The sequence below is a fragment of the Phoca vitulina genome, unplaced genomic scaffold (genome assembly GCF_004348235.1).
Source record: "Phoca vitulina isolate PV1807 unplaced genomic scaffold, GSC_HSeal_1.0 scaffold2, whole genome shotgun sequence".
In the NCBI taxonomy this organism is placed as follows: Eukaryota; Metazoa; Chordata; class Mammalia; order Carnivora; family Phocidae; genus Phoca; species Phoca vitulina.
Genome location: NW_022589705.1, coordinates 60,412,652 through 60,433,316, shown reverse-complemented (window position 1 = coordinate 60,433,316; position 20,665 = coordinate 60,412,652). Strand labels below are relative to the sequence as shown.

Genomic DNA, 20,665 nt, shown 5'->3' with positions numbered 1-20,665 from the left:
ACTTATCCTCCAGATATGAAAGAGAAATAAAGGCTTTCCCAGACTAACAAAAGCTAAGGGAGTTTACCACCAGGAGACCCACTATACTTGCCTTAAAAGAAATGTTGAAAGGAGCTCTTCAAGCTGAACAAAAAGACCTATGTACACTAAACTATAATTAAGGTGATATATAGAATTAGAAAACTGATTCTTTTTTAGAATATGTTAAACTCTTAATTATAACATAAAAATTAAAGGAAAAGAACATTAAAAATAACTACAGCTATTATAATTAAGTAAAAAAACCACAGCATAAACAGAGGTAATTTGTGATATCAAAAATATAAAAAGGGAACAGTAAAATGATGGAACTTTTATAGACAAATGAAGATAAACTGGTATCAGAAGAAAAAGGACTATTTCATTTATGAAATATTTTTTTCTTTCATAATTAAGTTTTTATTGATTATTTTAAGGATCAGGTCAGACATTTCAATTTGTACAATTCTTAACATACGTACTAAAAATCTAAAAAATCATGTAGTTGTGATTCTTTTCCAAAAGTTATTCCAGTGACCTTCCAGCTTAAAATCTGGAGGCAAATTTTCCTTAACAGTATTTCAAGTACCAATATCATCAAATATTGATACACTGTTACATTAAGGCCCATTAATTCACAATATCATATACACTACATACTCAAATTTTTAATCTTGCACAGCACATTAATAAAGTTACTAGAAAAACTGGACTACCACAACCAAGATGTTACAGAGAGTACAAAATTCTGACAGGGAGAGCCAAGATCAAGGAGTAGTTTTCTTTAGGAAACAATTCTACCAAAAACAACACGGGAAGAGAAGTAATTTAAAATGTTCAAGACAGGGGCACCTGGGTAGCTCAGTCGGTTATGCATCTGCCTTTGGCTCAGTCATGATCCCAGGGTCCTGGCATCAAGCCCCATATCGGGATCCCTGCTCCAAGGGAAGCCTACTTCTCCCTCTCCCACCCCACCCCTGCTTGTGTTCCCGCTCTCACTGTGTCTCTCTCTGTCAAATAAATAAATAAAATCTTAAAAAAAAAAAAATGTTTGGAACACCTGGGTGGCTCAGTCGGTTAAGCGTCTGCCTTCAGGTCAGGTCATGATCCCAGGATCCTGGGATCGAGTCCCGCATCTGGCTCCTTGCTCTGTGGTGAGCCTGCTTCTCCCTCTGCCGCTCCCCCTGCTTATGCTATTCACTCTCGCTTTCTCTGACAAATAAAATCTTTAAAAATAAATTAATTAATTAAATAAATAAAAAATAAAAAAATTAATGTTCAAGACATATTAAATGCACAACTGCCCCAAAATTGCCATTTAGTATGTTTGGTATTTATATAAAAACAACCCCATCTACGGAATATTGAGCTGATACCCAAGACAATCAAGACCTCCCACATTCAATATCCCACTATTTTCTGGTTGTACCAAAAAATAGGCAACCAGCAAATGATTTCACCTCTTAAAAAAAAAAAAAAAGGCATTTACACTTAAAAAATTGGATGAGATGGGATTCCCTCCTTCTTAAAAATATTTCTAGGGATGCCTGGGTGGCTCAGTTGGTTAAGTGTCTGCCTTCGGCTCAGGTCATGATCCCAGGGTCCTGGGATCGAGGAGCCTGCTTCTCCCTCTGCCTGCTTCTGTCTCTCTCTCTCTGATAAATAAATAAAATCTTAAAAAAATATATTTAAAAAAAATATTTCTAGAGCTACTAAAAAACTTGCATTTATAAAACAGTTGATAAAAATATTCCTCGGGGCACCTGGGTGGCTCAGTCGGTTAAGTGTCTGCCTTCGGCTCAGGTCATGATCCCAGGGTCCTGGGATCGAGCCCCGCATCGGGCTCCCTGCTCCGCGGGAAGCCTGCTTCTCCCTCTCCCACTCCCCCTGCTTGTGTTCTTCTCTCGCTGCGTCTCTCTCTGTCAAATAAATAAATAAAATCTTAAAAAAAAAAAATACTCCCCTGGGGGAGCCTGGGTGACTCAGTCAGTGGGTTGAGCTTCCAACTCTTTGGTTTGGCTGAGGTCATGATCTCATGGGTTAGGAGACCCAGCCCCCCTCCCCCCAAAACAGGCTCCTTGCTAGGTGCGGAGTCTGCTTGAAGATTCTCTCCCTCTGCCACTCCCCCGACTTGCATGTGCACATGTTCTCTCTCTCTCTAAAATAAATAAATCTTAAAAAAATATATATTCCCCTGGATTGTACGAGAAGGGAGACAGGGACCACTGATAAGACATGGTATATGATATCAATCAGACTTGGCTTTTTTCTCCTGCTTCATCCGAGGCTGGACTCTCCTCATTTTCAGTTTCTCCATTTTTCTGCAGATAAGTCTTCATTTTTTGGTTAGCCACTTCAGCCTGTTTTCCCTTTGCTCCCCCCTTCTCCCCTTTGCACTTTTTTGTCTAAAGATTTATCCTTTCCTGTTGCCTTTTTTGGCTTCGTTTCCACTTCTGCAGGAGCAGGTTTAACTGACAACCTTGATGACCTCCTCTTGGGTTCCTCCTTTGCCACCCCCTCAGTGGAGCTGACCTTCCTCTTGAGTATCGTGATGGGGCAGGTGTGCACCAGGTGCCTGCAGCCACAGGGGCAGAAATCTTTCTTGAAGCTGGGCTGCCTGGCCACTGCCACTCCTCCTGCCCTATCTATGAAATGTTTTATGTAAACCTCATGATAACCACAAAGCAAAAATCTATGGCAGAGATACAAACATAAAAAAAAGGAGAGACTGAACAAATCACCATGGAAAACCACCAACTTACAAAGGTAGACATAAGCAGAAGGAAAAGGAAACAATGGAGAAACAAAATAACCAGAAGGCAAAAAAAGATGACAGTAGTGTATCCTTACATATCAATAACCCCCCTAAAGGTAATGGATTAAACTCACCAATCAAAAGGCACAGAGTGGCTGAATGGATAAAAAAAAAAACAAGACCTGACTATATGCTGCCTACAGGAGACTCAGTTCAGCATTAAAGACACACATAGGTTAAAAACAAACAAACGAAAAAACCCCACATAGGTTCAAAGTGAAACCAAAAGAAGGCAGGCATAGCCATACTTTCATCAGACAAAACAGACTTCAAAATAAAGTCATTATATAATGATAAAGGTGTCAGTTCATCAAGAAGATATAACAATCATAAACATGTGCGCTGCCAACACTCAAGCAACAAAATATATCAAGCAAATAATAACAAATCTTAAGGGAAAAATAGACAACAATACAATAATTATAGGAGAATTCAATACCCCACTATCAGCAATCGGTAGATCGTCCAGAGGGAAAATCAACAGGAAATACTGAAATTAAACCACACTTAAGAACAAATGTACTGGGGTGTCTGGGTAGCTCAGTCAGTTAAGTGTCTGCCTTCGGCTCAGGTCATGATCCCGGGGTCCTGGGATCGAGCCCCACATCAGGCTCTTGCTTGGTGGGGAGGCTGCTTCTCCCTCTCCCTGCTGCTCTCCCTGCTTGTGCTCTCTCTCTCTCACAAATAAAAAAAAATTTTTTTTTAAATGTACTCAATAGACATACAGAACATTCAATCCAACAGCAGCAGAATACACATTCTTCTCAAGTGCACACAGAACATTCTCCAGGATAGATCATATGATAGGCTACAAAACAAATCTTAGCAAATTTAAGACTGCAATCATACCAAGTATCTTCTCTGACCACAATAGTATGAAACTAGTCATCGACAACAAAAGGAAAGTGAAAAGATCTACAAATATGTGGAAACTAAAAAAGACACATCTAAACAATTAGGTCAAAGGAAAAATCAAAAGAGAAAAAAGATATCCCAACACAAATGAAAATGGAAATATAACATATCAAATATTGTGGGACACAGCAAAAGCAATTCTGAGAGTACAGTTTATAGCAATGAAGACATGTATTAAGAAATTGGGGGGGGGGGCGCCTGGGTGGCTCAGTCGTTAGACGTCTGCCTTCGGCTCAGGTCATGATCCCAGAATCCTGGGATCAAGCCCCACATCAGGCTCCCTGCTCAGTGGGGAGCCTGCTTCTCCCTCTCCCACTCCCCCTGCTTGTGTTCCCTCTCTCACTGTGTCTCTCTCTGTCAAATAAATAAATAAAATCTTAAAAAAAAAAAAAAGAAAGAAAGAAATTAGAGGGGTACCTGGTGGCTCAGTCAGTTAAGCGTCTGCCTTCGGCTCAAGTCATGATCCCAGGGTCCTAGAATCAAGCCCCATGTCAGGCTCCCTACTCAGCAAAGAGTCTGCTTCTCCTTCTCCCTCTGCACCTCCCCTCCTTGCATGTTCTCTCTCTCAAATAAATAAAATCTTAAAAAAAAAAAAGAGCAAAAAAACAAATGGAACTACATCAAACCCAAAAGCATCTGTACAGCCCAAGAAATAACAATATGAGGGGCGCCTGGGTGGCTCAGTCGGTTAAGCGGCTGCCTTTGGCTCAGGTCATGATCCCAGGGTCCTGGGATCGAGCCCCACATCGGGCTCCCTGCTCAGCGGGAGGCCTGCTTCTCCCTCTCCCACTCCCCCTGCTTGTGTTCCCTCTCTCACTGTCTCTCTCTCTGTCAAATAAATAAATAAAATCTTAAAAAAAAAAAAAAAAAGAAATAACAATATGAAAAGACAACCTACAGAACAGGAGAAAATTTTTACAAACCATATATTGGATAAGGAGTTAATATCCAAAATATATAAAGAACACAGTCAACTTAATAACAACAAAAACAATTCAATTAAAAAATGGGCAGAACTAAATAGACACTTTTCCAAAGAGAATATCAAAATGGCCAACAGACAAATGAAAAGATGCTCAACATCATAGTTATCCAGGAAATACAAATCCAAACCACAATAAGGTATTACCTCACACCTGTTAGAATTGCTATCATCAAGAAGACAAGAGACAACAGGTGCTGGTGAAAATGAAAACCCTTAAACATTGTTGGTAGGAATGTAAATTGGTCCAACTACTATGAAAAACAATGTGGAGATTCCTCAAAAAATTTAAAATAGATCTACCATGTGATCCAGCATTTCTATCTCTGGGTATATACCCAAAGGAAATATAAACAGGAATTCGACAAGAAATATGCACACCCATGCTTATTCCAGTATTATTCATAAAAGCCAGGATATGGAAACAACCCAAATGCCCAACAATGGATGAATGAATGGATAAAGTAAATGTGGCAATATATATACAATGGAATATTATTTAGCCATGAGAAAGGACAAAATGGATAGACCTTGAGCACATTATGCTAAGTGAGATAAGTCAGAGAAAAACAAGTTCTGTAGGGTATTATTTATATGTCGTATCTAAAGAAGTTAAACCTGTAAAAAAGAGAATAAAATGGTGGTTGCCAGGGGATGGGATGGGGTGGGAGTTAAGAGGAATGGTGTTTAAGGGTACAAACTTATAATGAACAGTGAACAAGTCATAGAGATTTTATGCACAATATAATGAATACAGACAATACTCTACTATAATTATGTAATGTGATAAACATCACTATATCAGCAATATTTCAATATATAAATATATCAAAGTAACATGCCTTACACCTTAAACTTACACAATGTTACATGGCAAATTTATTCAATTAAAAAAAGAAAAAAAAAAGTCAGGCTAGCAGAAACTGGGAAGAATAATGTGCAAAGAAAGACAAGGAAAGGAGCCTCTGGCTTAAGACGAAAGACTGAACATATGGATTTATCTACTTTCATACCAAAAATCACATGTAAATAACAAAAAAATTTTGTGGTTATATTTTGTTTTGATTTTGTTTGAGAATAAAATCATGACAGACTCAAAATAGAAAAGGACACTGTTAGCAGATCAGAAATTTTTAGGGAGCCTGGGTGGTTCAGTTGGTTAAGCATCCAACTCTTGCTTTTGGCTCAGGTCATGGTCTCAGGGTCGTGGGATTGAGCCCTGCGTCAGGCTCTGTGCTCAGCACGGAGTCGGCTTGAGATTCTCTCTCTCTTTCTTGCTCTCTCTCTTCCCTGTGCTCCTCCCTCTGCTTACATGCGCTCTCTCTCTAAAATAAATACATCTTTTTAAAAAGTAGATATTTTTTAAAATAATAAAATAAATAAAACAGCACCCCAACCTCTCTCCTCTCTTATCCTGCTTTAACTTTTTTACACCATTTATCAACACTTGGCTCCTTCCTTCCTTCCTCCTTCCCTTCCTTTCTCTTGTCTGCACCTTTAGAATATCAGCTCTGAGGGCAGAGCTATTCTTTTTCTTCACAGATATACCACAGCACCAGAGACATTGTTTGGCACTTCGGAAACATTTAAGAAATGTTTGTTGAATGAACAAAAGAAGGTTAATGCCTGATACATGATTGGTACTTAATATCTGCTAAATGAAAATCTAACTCCTAGTTTTATAAAACTAAATAAAAGTATGTGTACACATGTACACATTAAATGTATATGAAGGTATCACAAAAGAATTAAAAGGATGGAAACCAAATATAACAGTTATATACAGAAAGAGAGGAATAAAAGTAGAGCAGCATACAAAAGAACTTCCATGCTTTATAATTTCCCTATACTCCATAATTTCTGTACTTTTCCAAACTTTTGTAATAAAAATATGTTAATTTATTATTTGTATAATAAAAGTAATTTAATAAAAATTCAAAACCCACTAGTTAACAAAATAAGAACAAACACACAAAGCCCTTAGCTTTATAGAGGGTTAACTTTCATAAATCAACATCAAAGCCACTTAAAGAGTCATGAAAAAAAATGTCCTTTATCATCACTTCTATTCAACATTGTATTGGAAGTCCTAGTCAATGAAAAATGATCCAAAATATAAATAAATAAATAAGGCAAATATATTGAAAGCTAAAACAATTCATTGTAAAATATATGATTACCTAGGGAATACGAGAATTTAGAAAAACAAAACATGAACAAAAAGATCATGAACTTTCCTATATACCAAAGATAACCAATTTAAAGAAATATTTTATTTATTTATTTGAGGGAGAGAGAATGAGAGAGAGAGCACATGAAAGGCGGGAGGGTCAGAGCGAGAAGCAGACTCCCTGCTGAGCAGGGAGCCCGATGCAGGACTCGATCCTGGGACCCCAGGATCATGACCTGAGCTGAAGGCAGTTGCTTAACCAACTGAGCCACCCAGGTGCCCTAAAATGAGATTTAAATATGAGACCCTATTCACAAAAACAACAGAAACTATAAAATACCTAAATATATACTTAACGTTAGCTAACATACTAAATGTGTTAACTTACATGTCTCAACATGTCTTAATTCCATCCTCACAATAACCCTAATTAGTTATTATTACTCCCATTTCATGGATGAGGAAACTGAAACACAAAAAGGGTTTTTCATTTGCCCAAGCTTGGCAGAGACTGAACCCAAGTAGCATGGCACTAGAACCCATTCTTTTCACTACTACTCAACACAATCAACATAAGGAAAACTAGAAAACTGCAGAAGAAAATAGAAGACCTGACTAGTCATACCATACTGTTGAATGGGACGACCCAATATTGTAAAGATATAAATTCCTCCCCCAAATGAGTCTCTAAATTCAAGACGATTCCAATAAAAAAAAAAAAAACCAACAAGATTTTTTGTGGATCATGACATACACACTGATTCCAAAATTCATGTGGAGAAGAGTCACATAAATGGCAAGAACATTTTGAAAATGGAAAACAATGAGGGGAAATGTCCTTACCAATTATAATAATATAAATTTTTATTTTTTTAAATTTTTTTAAAGATTTTATTTATTTATTCATTTGACAGAGAGAGAGACAGCAAGAGAGGGAACACAAGCAGGGGTAGTGGAAAAGGGAGAAGGAGGCTTCCCGCCAAGCAGGGAGCCTGATGTGGGGCTCGATCCCAGGATCCCAGGATCATGACCTAACCCGAAGGCAGACGTTTAACGACTGAGCCCCCCAGGCACCCCTAAAAATATAAATTTTTAAATCAACTGAATTCAAACAGTATATTGGTATAGGAACACTTACAGATCAATGAAAGGACATTCTAGAAACAGCAGTGTTTATAATACTGTTGCAACACCATTTATAATTCATTAATGATGCTAAAAAAACAGGCAATTCATTTGAGGGAAAAAAACTTATCTACCTCCTTACACTCAACACATAAATTTCAGAGAGATTATAGAGCTAAAAGAAAAAAGTTCTAAAAGTATTTTTTAAGTATTTAAGAGGAAATCTTGTTATAATATTGGGGTGAAGAAAAATCTGTCCTCAACAAAACACAAAATCCAGAAGTTTATAAAGGAAAAAAAATGGAAAGATTTCACTGTACTCTAATTTAAAACTTTTCTAAAACAAACCATCATAAACAAAATCAAAGAGCAAACTGTATACAGGCATATCTCAAAGATGCTGCAGGTTCAGTTCCAGACTGCTACAACAAAACAAATATTACAGTAAAGCGAGTCAAATGAACTTTTTGGTTTCCCTGTGTATATAACTTAATGTTTACCATATATTGTCATCTATTAAGTGTGCGAGAGCATTATATCTAAAAAAAAAAAAAAAAAAAAAAAAATACATACCTTAATTTAAAAGTACTTTATTGCTAAAAATGCTAATCATCACCCAAGGTTTCAGTGAGTCGTAATCTTTTTGCTGGTGGAAAGTCTTGCTTCAATGTCCACAGTTTCTGCCTGATGATGGTAGTGGTTGCTGAAGGATGGGCTGGCTGAGGCAATTTCTTAAAATAAGACAACAATGAAGTTGCCTCTGCATCAACTGACTCTTCCTTTCACAAATGATTTCTCTATAGCATGCAATGTTCTTTGATAGCATTTTATCCACAGAATTTCTCTCAAAATTAATCTTCTCAAACCCTGATGCTGCTTTATCAACTGGGTTTATATAATATTCTAAATCCTTTGTTGTCCTTTCAGCAATCTTCATAGCATCTTCACCAGGAGTACAATCTATCTCAAGAAACCACTTTCTTTGTTCATCCATAAAAAGCAACTCCTCAGCCATTCAAGTTTTATCATGAGGTAGCAGCAATGCAGTCCCATCTTCAGGCTCCACTTCTAGTTCTCTTCCTCCTTCCACCCATCTGCAGTTCCTTCCTCTACAGAAATCTTAAACCCCTCAAAGTCATCCATGAGAGTTGGAATCAACTTCTTCCAAACTCCTGCTCATGTATTTGCAGACAGTTTGACCTCTTCCCATGAATCACAAATGTTCTCAATGACATCTAGAATGGTGAATCCTTTCCAGAAGGTTTTCAATTTACTTTGCCCAGATCCATCAGAGGAATCACTATCTATGGCAGCTATAGCCTTACAAAATCTGTTAAATCGTAAGACTTACAACAAGTCAAAATTACTCCTTGATACATGGGCTGCAGAATAGATGATGCTGTGTTGGTGGGCATGAAAACAACATTCATCTCATTGTACATCTCCATCAGAGCTCTTGGGTGACCAAATGCATTGCCAATGAGCAGTAATATTTTTAAAAATCTTTTTTTTTTTCTAAGCAGTAAGTCTCAACAGTAGGCTTAAAAATTCAGTAAGCCATGTTGTAAATAGATGTGCTATCATCCAGGCTTTGTTGTTCCATTTATAGAGCAGAAGCAGAGTAGATTAAGCATAATTCTTAAGGGACCTAGGATTTTCAGAATGGTAACTGAGAACTGGCCTCAATTTAGAGTCATCATGAGCTACCATTAGCTCCTAGCATGAATCAGCCTGTCCTTTGAAGCCAGGCACTGACTCCTCCTCTATAGCTATGAAAGTCCTAGATAGCATCTTCTTCCAATAGAAAGCTGTTTCATTTACACCGAAAATCTGTTTAGTGTAGCCACCCTCCTTAATTATCTAAACTGGATCTTCTGGATAACTTGCTGCAGCTTCTACATCTTGCTGGTTCACCTTGTACTTTTTGCTTTTTTAAGGTATGTATGTATGTATGTATGTATTTGTTTGAAAGAGAGTGAGCAAAAGAGAGAGCATGAGCAGAGAGAGGCAGAAGGAGAGAGAGAAGCAGACTCCCCTGCTGGGCAGGGAGCGTGGACGACGACACAGGGCTCAATCACAGGACCCTGGGACCATGACCTGAGTAGAAGGTAGACATTTAACCAACTGAGCCACCAGGCGCCCCTTCACCTTGCACTTTTATCTTATGGAGACAGCTTCTTTCTTTAAACCTCATAAACCAACCTCTGCTAACTTCAAAATTTTCTTTCGCAACTTCCTCACCTCTCTCAGCCTTTATAAAATTGAAGAGAGTTAGGGCCTTGTTCTAGATTAGGCTTTGATTTAAGGAAGTAATATTCTATCCAGAATACTCAAACCTTCTCCATATTAGGCTGTTTTGCTTTCTTATCATCCTTTCATTTGTGTATTCACTAAGTAGTACTTTTAATCGCATTCACAACTTGGCTAACTGGCTCTTAGTCTAGCTTTCAGTCTATCTCAGCTTTTGACATGCCTTCCTCACTAAAATTGTTTCTAACTTTTGGTTTAAAGTGAGAGACAAAGGACTCTTCCTTTAACTTGTACACTTAGAGGTCATTGTAGAGTTATTAATTGGCCTAATTTCAATATTGTTGTATCTCACGGATATGTTAAGAGTGTTCACTGAAGCAACGTTTGATAGAGAAAAACTGGACATCACCCAAATGGCCACAGATAGATGAATGCGCAAATAAATTATCCTATAGCCAGCCATAACATAGCATACTATATAGCCTTCAAGACCTCATTTTCATATATAGTGAGAACACAGTGACACAGCTTCCAGCCTTAAACTGCTATTTCTAGGCCTAGATAGATAGTGCTAAATCATTTTAGGTCAAAAGAGGATACTTGGGGTGCTAACTTTGTAATTACATAACTTGTCATTACTTACCCCCAAACCATGTAGCCTCAAATATTTATATGTATATAAGATGTCGCTCTTTCTCTAAGAAGACTTCTCTTCCTCTAGCTTATTCACTCTGTCTTCCTTTATTTGGTTTCATTCTCCCATTGCTCCTGTACTGACATGGAAGACCAAAGCAGATTTTTCAAACCATGTCCAAGAATCAAGAGTATTGTATTATTCTCTCTATAATAAAGTATCCACCCATGCATTTTTATTTGTTCCTTAACAAGCTAACTTTTTATGAAGAAATCTACTTTCAGTCACTAAAATTACCAGTTAAGAGCTCACATATTTAAATCCAAAAATACTTGAGACCACATGGTGGAGATGGGGAGGGTGATGACAAGTTACATAGTTACAAAGTAAGCCCTCCCAAGTACCCTCTTTTAACCTAAAGAGATTTAGCACTGTCTAGATATGGAATTAACAATTTAAGTCTAGTGCCTTAGTCATTAATTACTCTACAGCACATTTGGAATTTTAGACATCTTTGCATTTAAAACTGCAGGCCTGGCTCAAGAAATCAATAAAAGCATTAAGTATTGTTATGCCCAAAAAAGCTTTAAAAAATCAAATCCCGGGGCGCCTGGGTGGCTCAGTCGGTTAAGTGTCTGCCTTCGGCTCAGGTCATGATCCCGGGTTCCTGGGATAGAGCCCCGCGTCAGGCTCCCTGCTCAGCGGGGAGTCTGCTTCTCCCTCTGCCTGCCGCTCTGCCTACTTATGCTCTCTCTGTCAAATAAATGGGTAAAATCTTAAAAAAAAAAAAAATTGGGGGTGGGGGGATGGGTCAGCCTGGTGACAGGTACTAAAGAGGGCAAGTACTGAATGGAGCACTGGGTGTTATACGCAAACAAGGAATCATGGAACACTACATTAAAAACTAATGATGTATGGTGATTAACATAACATAAATTTTTAAAAATCTGTTCTCCTTAAAAAAATAAAAAATAAAATAAATAAAAATTAAAAAAAATAAAAAAATCAAATCCCTGTTTAGCGCTTTGCCTATAATTCTAGGCCAGCTGCAACTCTCAAGTTAAAACAGCCCACATACTAAAGCTGATATGACCTGCCTGAGTCAACTAAGGCCTTCTTGCCCAAGCTGTGTCAGTTTAAAGCTAACCATACTGGGGCGCCTGGGTGGCTCAGTCGTTAAGCGTCTGCTTTCGGCTCAGGTCATGATCTCAGGGTCCTGGGATCGAGCCCCGCATCGGGCTCCCTGCTCGGCGGGAAGCCCGCTTCTCCCTCTCCCTCTGCCCCTGCTCGTGTTCCCTCTCTCGCTGTCCCTCTCTCTCTGTCAAATAAATCAATTAATTAAATAAAATAAAAATAAATAAAAATAAAGCTAACCATACAACAGTTAAAAACAAAAAACAAAAAACCCTGCATGGTACAACATAGTTCCTGCAAATAACCAAGCTCAAAAAACCCACGTCTCCTTACTTGTTAAAACATAATACCAAGCCACCCCATTTAAGACTCACCAGAAGTACATTTGGCTCCCTAAATGGCAGTCCTTCCCCATTTCTCAAGGTTCCTTTGCTACGGAACAGCTGTGAGGTTATTAGGTGTGACTGATCATTTTAATAATGGCCCCAATTATTAACCTGACTAATCTTCCCACAAGACTTAGAGACTATTTCTCTCAACCCCTTGAATCTAGGCTAGGTTTGTACATTTTGCCCTATACATTGTGGTGAAATTGATGTGTGAGTCCTGGAGTCTAGGCCTCAAGATGTCTTGCAGCTTCTGCCTTTATTTTCTTGGGACTCAGCTGTCACCTAAAGTAATACAAGCCACACTGAATAAGGAGAGATTGTGAGCAGAGAGAAGGCCCACTTTCTTGTTGTCCTCACCAAGGCCCAAACATGTGAGTGATGCCATCTTAGGTACTCTAGCTCCAGCCAACCCACCAAATGAATGCAGTCACACAAGTGACCCCAGGCACAAAAAGTACCTAGTTATCCCATAGAATTTTAAGAAATAATAAATCATTGTTGCTTTGAGTTACTTAAATTGTGAGGTAGATTGTTACACAGCAATATTAATATACTAGGAGAATGCAAATGGTTGAGCAATACCATTTCTGGATATATATCCAAATGAATTTAAAGCAAGGACTCAAATAGGATTTGTAAATCAATGTTCATAGCAGCATTATTCATTATAGCTAAAAGGTGCAAACAACCCAATGTCTATCAACAGATGAATGGATAAACAAAATGTGGTATATACATACAATGGAATATTATTCAGCTTTAAAAAGGAAGGAAAAATCAGGACCCCTGGGTGGCTCAGTTGGTTAAGCACCTTCGACTCAGGTCATGATCCCAGGGTCCTGGGATCGAGACCTGCATTGGGCTCCCTGCTCAGTAGGGAGCCTGCTTCTCCCTCTGCCTGCCACTACCCCTGCTTGTGCTCTCTCTCTCTTTCTCTGACAAATAAAATCTGAAAGAAAGAAAGAAAGAGAGAGAGAGAGAAAGAAATTAATTCTGACATATGCTACAACATGGATGAATTCTGAAGATATGCTAAATGATGTAAGCCAGATACAAAAGGACAAATATTGTATGATTTCACCTACATGAGTTACCTAGAGCAGTCATATTCACTGAAAGAAAGCAGAATGATAGGGGCACCTGGGTGGCTCAGTCGTTAAGCGTCTGCCTTCGGCTCAGGTCATGATCCCAGAGGCCCACATCAGGCTTCCTTCTCAGCAGGAAGCCTGCTTCTCCCTCTCCCACTCCCATTTGTGTTTCCTCTCTCAATGTCTCTCTCTAATAAATAAAATCTTTAAAAAAAAAAAAAAAGAAAGAAAGAAAGAAAGTAGAATGTTAGCTGCCAGGGGCTGGGAAGCAATATTTTCTTTCTTTCTTTCTTTTTTTTTTAGATTTTATTTATTTCTGGGGCGCCTGGGTGGCTCAGTTGGTTAAGCGACTGCCTTCGGCTCAGGTCATGATCCTGGAGTCCCAGGATCGAGTCCCGCATCGGGCTCCCTGCTTGACAGGGAGTCTGCTTCTCCCTCCGACCCTCCTCCCTCTCATGCTCTCTGTCTCTCATTCTCTCTCTCTCTCAAATAAATAAATAAAATCTTTAAAAAAAAAAAAAAAAAAATAGATTTTATTTATTTCTTTGAGAGAGAGTAAAAGCAAGAGATTGCAGAGCCAGAGGGAGAAGCTGACTCGCCACTGAGCAGAGAGCCCAATGCGGGGCTTGATCCCAGGACCCTGAGAACATGACCTGAGCTGAAGGCAGACACTTAACTGACTAAGCCACCCAGGCGCCCCTACAAGAATATTTTCAAAGAGGTTGAGAAAACATGAATGTACTACAACTGGAAGTGGAATCTAATACATATTACCACCACTGTTGGTAAAAATTTGTAATGGAGCAGAAAAAAAGGTTTAGTTGGAAAAATTTACCCTTTGTGAGGTGTTTCAAAGCCTATGATTATTCATTGTCTTATTCATCAGCAGCACTTTACAGAAAATATTTGAATCTATCATGTATTAGTGAGATAGTAGTGTCATTTACTCTTGTAGACTTTACAATGATCAGTTCTGTGAATTTTTTTTTCAGAAACAGAAGCTGAATATCTTGAATTACCTTACTATAGAGAGGTTTGATGGCTTAGCAATGGAAACACTTTATTGCAATTGAGTTCAGGACAAGATTGAAATTTTTCTGAAAAAGAACAGCCTTCAACAACTACTGTCAAACACCAAATGGCTTTGGAAATCAGCTTTTGCTGAAGGCTCCATAGTGTTTCTTAATGAACTCAACCCAAAATTACAAAATAGCACTTATGCAAAACATCTTATGGTAAAGTCATTTCAACAACAACTAATGTTATCTGAATCACCCATAATGGCAAGCTGCTTTATACACTTCCTGTGCTGTCAAAAGTTAAAACAAGAAGCCATATCTCCATTTCAACACAAATTTCCAACAGTTATGTTTTCCAAGCAAACTATAGTTCCAGCAATGTTTTTCAGATCTTGGTACAAGCACAAAGGAAATTTCCGTATTTCAAAGTCCTTTTAACTGTGCAAAGACTCCATCTAATTGAGGAGTTTCCACCTAATTTTCAATCAGAAGTGATTAATCTACAATGTAACGACATGCAAAAGGGCAAAAATATCACAAGAATCTAACGGAATTCTATAAATGCTTTCCAAGCAATGAATATGCTAAATTAAAAGCAAACACTCAATGGACTGATAACAGTATTTGGCAGGACCTGTCAGGATGAAAACACATTTTCAAAGATGAAATAAGTAAAGTCTCATTACAAATCAGTATTAACAGATGAACAGTTGCAATCGACTTTGATAATGAGAAACACCATGAACCCCCCCCCCAAATGTTATCCCAATAAAAAGAATTCCAGTCTTCTCACTAGTTGATCTGTATTATTAAAAAAGTACTATTACAGGCGCCTGGGTGACTCAGTCAGTTAAGCGTCTGCCTTCAACTCAGGTCATAATCTCCAGGTCCTGGGATTAAGCCCCACATCAGGCTCTCTGCTCAGCAGGGAGTCTGCTTCTCTCTCTCTCTCTCTCTCTCCTCCTCTACCCCTCCTCCCTGCTTGTTTTCTCTGTCTCTCTCAAATAAATAAATAGATAAATCTTTTTTTTAAAGTACTATTACTATATCTTGAACTTAATAAAAATTTTATTTAAAATTTGCAGAAATCTAAAAAAATTGCAGAAATTTGTTCTCTTCCTTTAGAAGTACCTACATAATACCTTTAATTTTGCCTCTTGACTGATAAAGCCTAAAATGTTTGTTATATAGGCCTTTACAGAAAACATTTGGAGACTTGTGGGATGCAGAGTTCAAAAGGTGTGCTTGGAAACTGGTTGTATGTATTTATACAACAGTAATAAAATTAGATCCATACCCAAATATAAAAAGCAAAACTGTAAAACTTCTAGAAGAAAATAAATCAGATGAAAAAAAAGCACAAAACACAAAGATGAAAAAATCTGATTAAATTTTGAGACTTTATAAACAAAGGGTGAAGAAAAGCTATATAGACTTAGAGAATATATCTGCGATTCATATAACCAATAAAGGATTCAAAATATATAAAGAAGTCTTACAAGTCAATTTTAAAGAGGAAAAGAAAGAACACCTCCCCCTAAAATGGGCAGTTCATAAAAGGAGAAATTCAAATGACCAGAAAACACGAAATAATGCTTGATCTTATTAGTAATAAGAGAAAACACAAACAAAAAGACTTTTTAGAAGAGAAAAATAGGGACACCTGGGTGGCTCAGTTGGTTAAGCATCTGACTCTTGATTTCTGCTCAGGTCATGATCCCAGGCTCATGAGACTGAGCCCTGTGCTGCGCTCTGCACAGGGAATGGAGCCCACTTAAGATTCTCTCTATCCCTTTGCCCCTCCCCCTCCACTCACGTGCTCACACGCTTGCTCTCTCTCTCTCTAAAAAAAAAAAAATGAGAATCAAATTTTTTTTAAATCTAACAATATCAAGAGTTGGTAGAAAGATACAGGAGGAGGAACCCTAATGCTCTATTGGCATAAATGTAAAATAGTACAGCCAATTAGAAGAGTACTTTGGCAATATCTAGTTAAAAATGAGTTGTTTCACTTATAGGTATATAGATAAACTCTCAAATGTGTGCCCAAGGAGTCATGTATAAAATGTTCACTGAGGGCGCCTGGGTGGCTCAGTTGGTTAAGCGACTGCCTTCGGCTCAGGTCATGGTCCTGGAGTCCCGGGATCGAGTCCCACATCGGGCTCCCTGCTCGGCGGGGAGTCTGCTTCTCCCTCTGACCCTCCTCCCTCTCATGCTCTCTGTCTCTCGTTCTCTCTCTCTCAAATAAATAAATAAAATCTTCAAAAAGGGGCGCCTGGGTGGCTCAGTTGGTTAAGCGCGTCTGCCTTCGGCTCAGGTCATGATCCCAGGGTCCTGGGATCAAGCCCCGCATCGGGCTCTCTGCTCAGCAGGGAGCCTGCTTTCCCTCTCCCTCTGCCTGCTGCTCCCCCTGCTTGTGTTCTCTCTCTCTCTGTCAAATAAATAAATAAAATATTAAAAAAAAAAGTCAAAAAAAAAAAAAATAAATAAAATAAAATCTTCAAAAAAAATAAAATGTTCACTGAATACTGGGAACAGTTAAATGTCCAACAATCAGAGAAAAGATAAATGGTGGCATAATCATAAAAAAATAACAGAAAATTGGGAATAGGGCGCCTGGGTGGCTTAGATGGTTAAGCATCTGCCTTCGGCTTAGGTCATGATCCTGGGGTCCTGGGATCGAGTCCCGCATCGGGCTCCGTGCTCAGCGGGGTGCCTGCTCCTCCCTCTGCCTCTCTCTCTGTCTCTTATGAATAAATAAATAAAATCTTTTAAAAAATGGGAATAATCTAAATGACCAATAATAGGAAAACAGATAAATTATGATGTATTCATACAAGATATTACTAAACAGCATTTAACAGAGTATTATACTTATTAGCACTGACAAATCTCAAAAGCAATGTTAAACCAAAAAAAAAAAAAAAAAGGTTCTGAGATATCTAATATTACAATTTCTATTTATATGTCTTAAAACAATATACACTGTTTACAGATAAATGCATATGATAAAAAGTATAAAATAAGCATAGGAATGGTATACATTTATATATCTAATTTAGATAGTGATTAATACTGGAAAAAGAGGGTAGGAAATGAAATGGGAGGAGCAGTTATAAAGAATTTCAACTGTATGGGTATGGTTTTATTTCCTAAAAAAATTTTTTTAGGGGCACCTGGGTGGCTCAGTTGGTTAAGGGTCTGCCTTTGGCTTGGGTCATGATCCCAGGGTTCTGGGATTGAGCCCCGAATCGGGCTCCCTGGCCTCAGCAGGGAGCCTGCTTCTCCCTCTGCCTCTCCCCCTGGCTTGTGCTCTCTAACAAATAAATTTCTGAAACAAAAGCGAGAAATAAAATGATTAAAAAAAAAAAAAGACTGAAGAATGTATCTTTATATAACAATCAGACCAGAGGAGAAAAGGATGAAGGAGTCAAGAGATGGAAGCAAGAATATGAGACAGGCACTAATCTAGGCACTGGGGATACAGCAGTGAACAAAACAAACTCCTTGTTCTCACAAACCAGTAAATATATAGTATATCAAATGGCAATAAGTGCTATGAAGAAACATAACTGTAAGAAACAGTATAGGGGGTGCCTGGGTGGCTCTGATGGTTAGGCATCTGCCTTTGGCTCAGGTCATGATCCCGGGGTCCTGGGATGGAGTCCTGCGTGGGGCTCCCTGAGGAGGGAGCCTGCTTCTCCCTCTGCCTCTGCCTCTCTCTCTGTCTCTCATGTATAAAAAAAAAAAATCTTAAAAAAAAAAAAAAAAACGGGGCGCCTGGGTGGCTCAGTCGTTGAGCGTCTGCCTTCGGCTCAGGTCATGATCCCGGGGTCCTGGGATCGAGCCCCGCATCGGGCTCCCTGCTCCATGGGAAGCCTGCTTCTCCCTCTCCCACTCCCCCTGCTTGTGTTCCCTCTCTCGCTGTGTCTCTCTCTGTCAAATAAATAAAATCTTTAAAAAAAATAAAAAATAAAAAATAAAAAAATAAAAAAATAAAAAAATAAAAAAAAATAAATAAAAAAAAGAGTATAGGGATTGGGAACCTGAGCAAAATTGTTACTTTATATAGGGTGCTATTTAAAGCCAATGAAACTGAATGAGATAACACAGAGAGCAAAGGAAAACAGGGAAAAGAAGAGGTCCGAGGACTGAGGCCTCAGCACTCCAAAATTTAGAGGTCAAGGAGATAAGGAGGAATCTTCAAATGAGGCAGAAAGAGAAGTAGAACAGTACTGATTGACCCGGGAGCCATTTGCAAAAAGCATTTCCAGAAGAAAAGAATGATTAACTATGTCATATGATACTGAAAGGCCAAGTAAGATAAGAACTTGAGAACTAACCAACTGTAAAGGATATTGGTGATCTTGAAAACAGCTATTTGGATATAGCAATAAATGAGAAAAGACCACCCTGAGTTCAAGAAATAATGTGTCAACTATACATTAATAAAAAAAATTTTTTAATGATGCTGTGGAACATATTAATGGCAATGAAAGATAGAAATCATATATTAAATGAAAAAAATTACAAATTAAAATGGACAGTCTCAAAAAGAAAAAAAGAATGGGAATAAGTGAACTGCAAATTTCAAGTATAGACAATTCTTTTTTTTAAGATTTATTTATTTATGAGAGAGATCAAGCGCACACATGTGCATGTGTGAGTGGGGGGAGTGGCAGAGGGAGAGAACCTTCAAGCAGACCCCTTACAGAGCATGAAGCCCCACTGGATCCCACAACCCATGAGATCATGACCTGAGCCAAAACCAAGAGCTGGAGGCTCAACCGACTGAGCCACCCAGTGCCCAAGTATAGACAATTCTTATAACAAGCTTTGCTATAAAGAAAACCAAGAAACTTGGGGCGTCTGGGTGGCTCAGTCGTTAAGCGTCTGTCTTCGGCCCAGGTCATGATCCCAGGGTCCTGGGATCGAGCCCCGCATCGGGCTCCCTGCTCAGCGGGAAGCCTGCTTCTCCCTCTCCCACTCCCCCTGCTCGTGTTCCCTCTCTCGCTGTGTCTCTCTCTGTCAAATAAATAAAATCTTAAAAAAAAAAAAGAAAACCAAGAAACTTGAGTAGCTGGAAGGGTGTAACTCAGAGGGGATGTGGAATAAAGAAATATCTTTTCCCTGAAGACGAACAATTACAACATATTTGTGTACTCATGGAAATGACCCAGTAAAAGGGGGGAAACTGATGATGCCAAGTGGAAGGGGGAAAATTGCTGGAATAATTGATGGATAGTATCAATAAAGGGGATGGGAGCTAGTGCACAAATGGAGCGACGGGTCTTAGAGGTACAGATATGTGACTTACTAGTTAACAGAAGAAAAGGCATGCAAAGACTCAAAGTGACAAAGTCTCTCCGTACAAAAATTTCAGAATAAGGGGGAAAGATAAATTGAACTTATAAAAAATATAAAACAGCTTGAAAAAAATTGCTACAGGGATACATAAAGGAGTAAATAACTCACATGTGGGAGGGGAAGACTGAAGTAAGAGAAAGGATTCACAAGGGGCACCTGGCTGGCTCAGTCAGTACAGCATGTAACTCTTGATCACAGAGATTACATACATACATACATAAAAGGATTCGCAAAGGAGGTAATGCTTCAACTCACAAGGCAAACGTGACCAGAGTACAGCATGTGCCAAGAAAAAGAGTACAAAACAGCACAACAGAAGATAAAGCTAGAAAGAAACCAAAAATTGAGGGGCTTGGAGCTTGTCTGTCATGGTAAGAAGTACGCTTAGAAGGAACCAAATGACAGAACACCCATTTACACTAATCAGTGCTCGGTACCTGCTCAGAATGTGTTTTCACAGAACAGCATTTCAGGCTATCATGTAATAAGAGCACTACCTAATAGGGTTACTGTAAAGATTAAATGAGGTAATCTACATAAACTCCTTAGAACAGGGCCTAGTACATAGTAAGCACTCAACAAATACCAGTTATTATTATTATTAGGAGAAGCAAGATTACTGTTAGTTTTAGTAATAAAAATATAAAATCTCTCTAAACACCTCTCCAAAGGACGAAGTTAACTTTTCAAACTACAATCTACTTCCAACCCTTCTGAAAACAGTTAAATTCTGGTCCAACCATATAGTTGAGCCCTCCC

The 20,665-nt window shown here is 38.6% G+C and overlaps 1 protein-coding gene and 1 pseudogene across 2 annotated transcripts in view; both read right to left on the bottom strand.

Moving 5' to 3' along the window:
- NRDC (nardilysin convertase) overlaps nucleotides 1-20,665 on the bottom strand; it is a 107,727-nt gene that overhangs the window by 75,547 nt on the left and 11,515 nt on the right. The window lies entirely within an intron of this gene.
- Nucleotides 2,216-20,665, bottom strand: part of LOC116641383 — a 23,169-nt pseudogene continuing 4,719 nt past the window's right edge.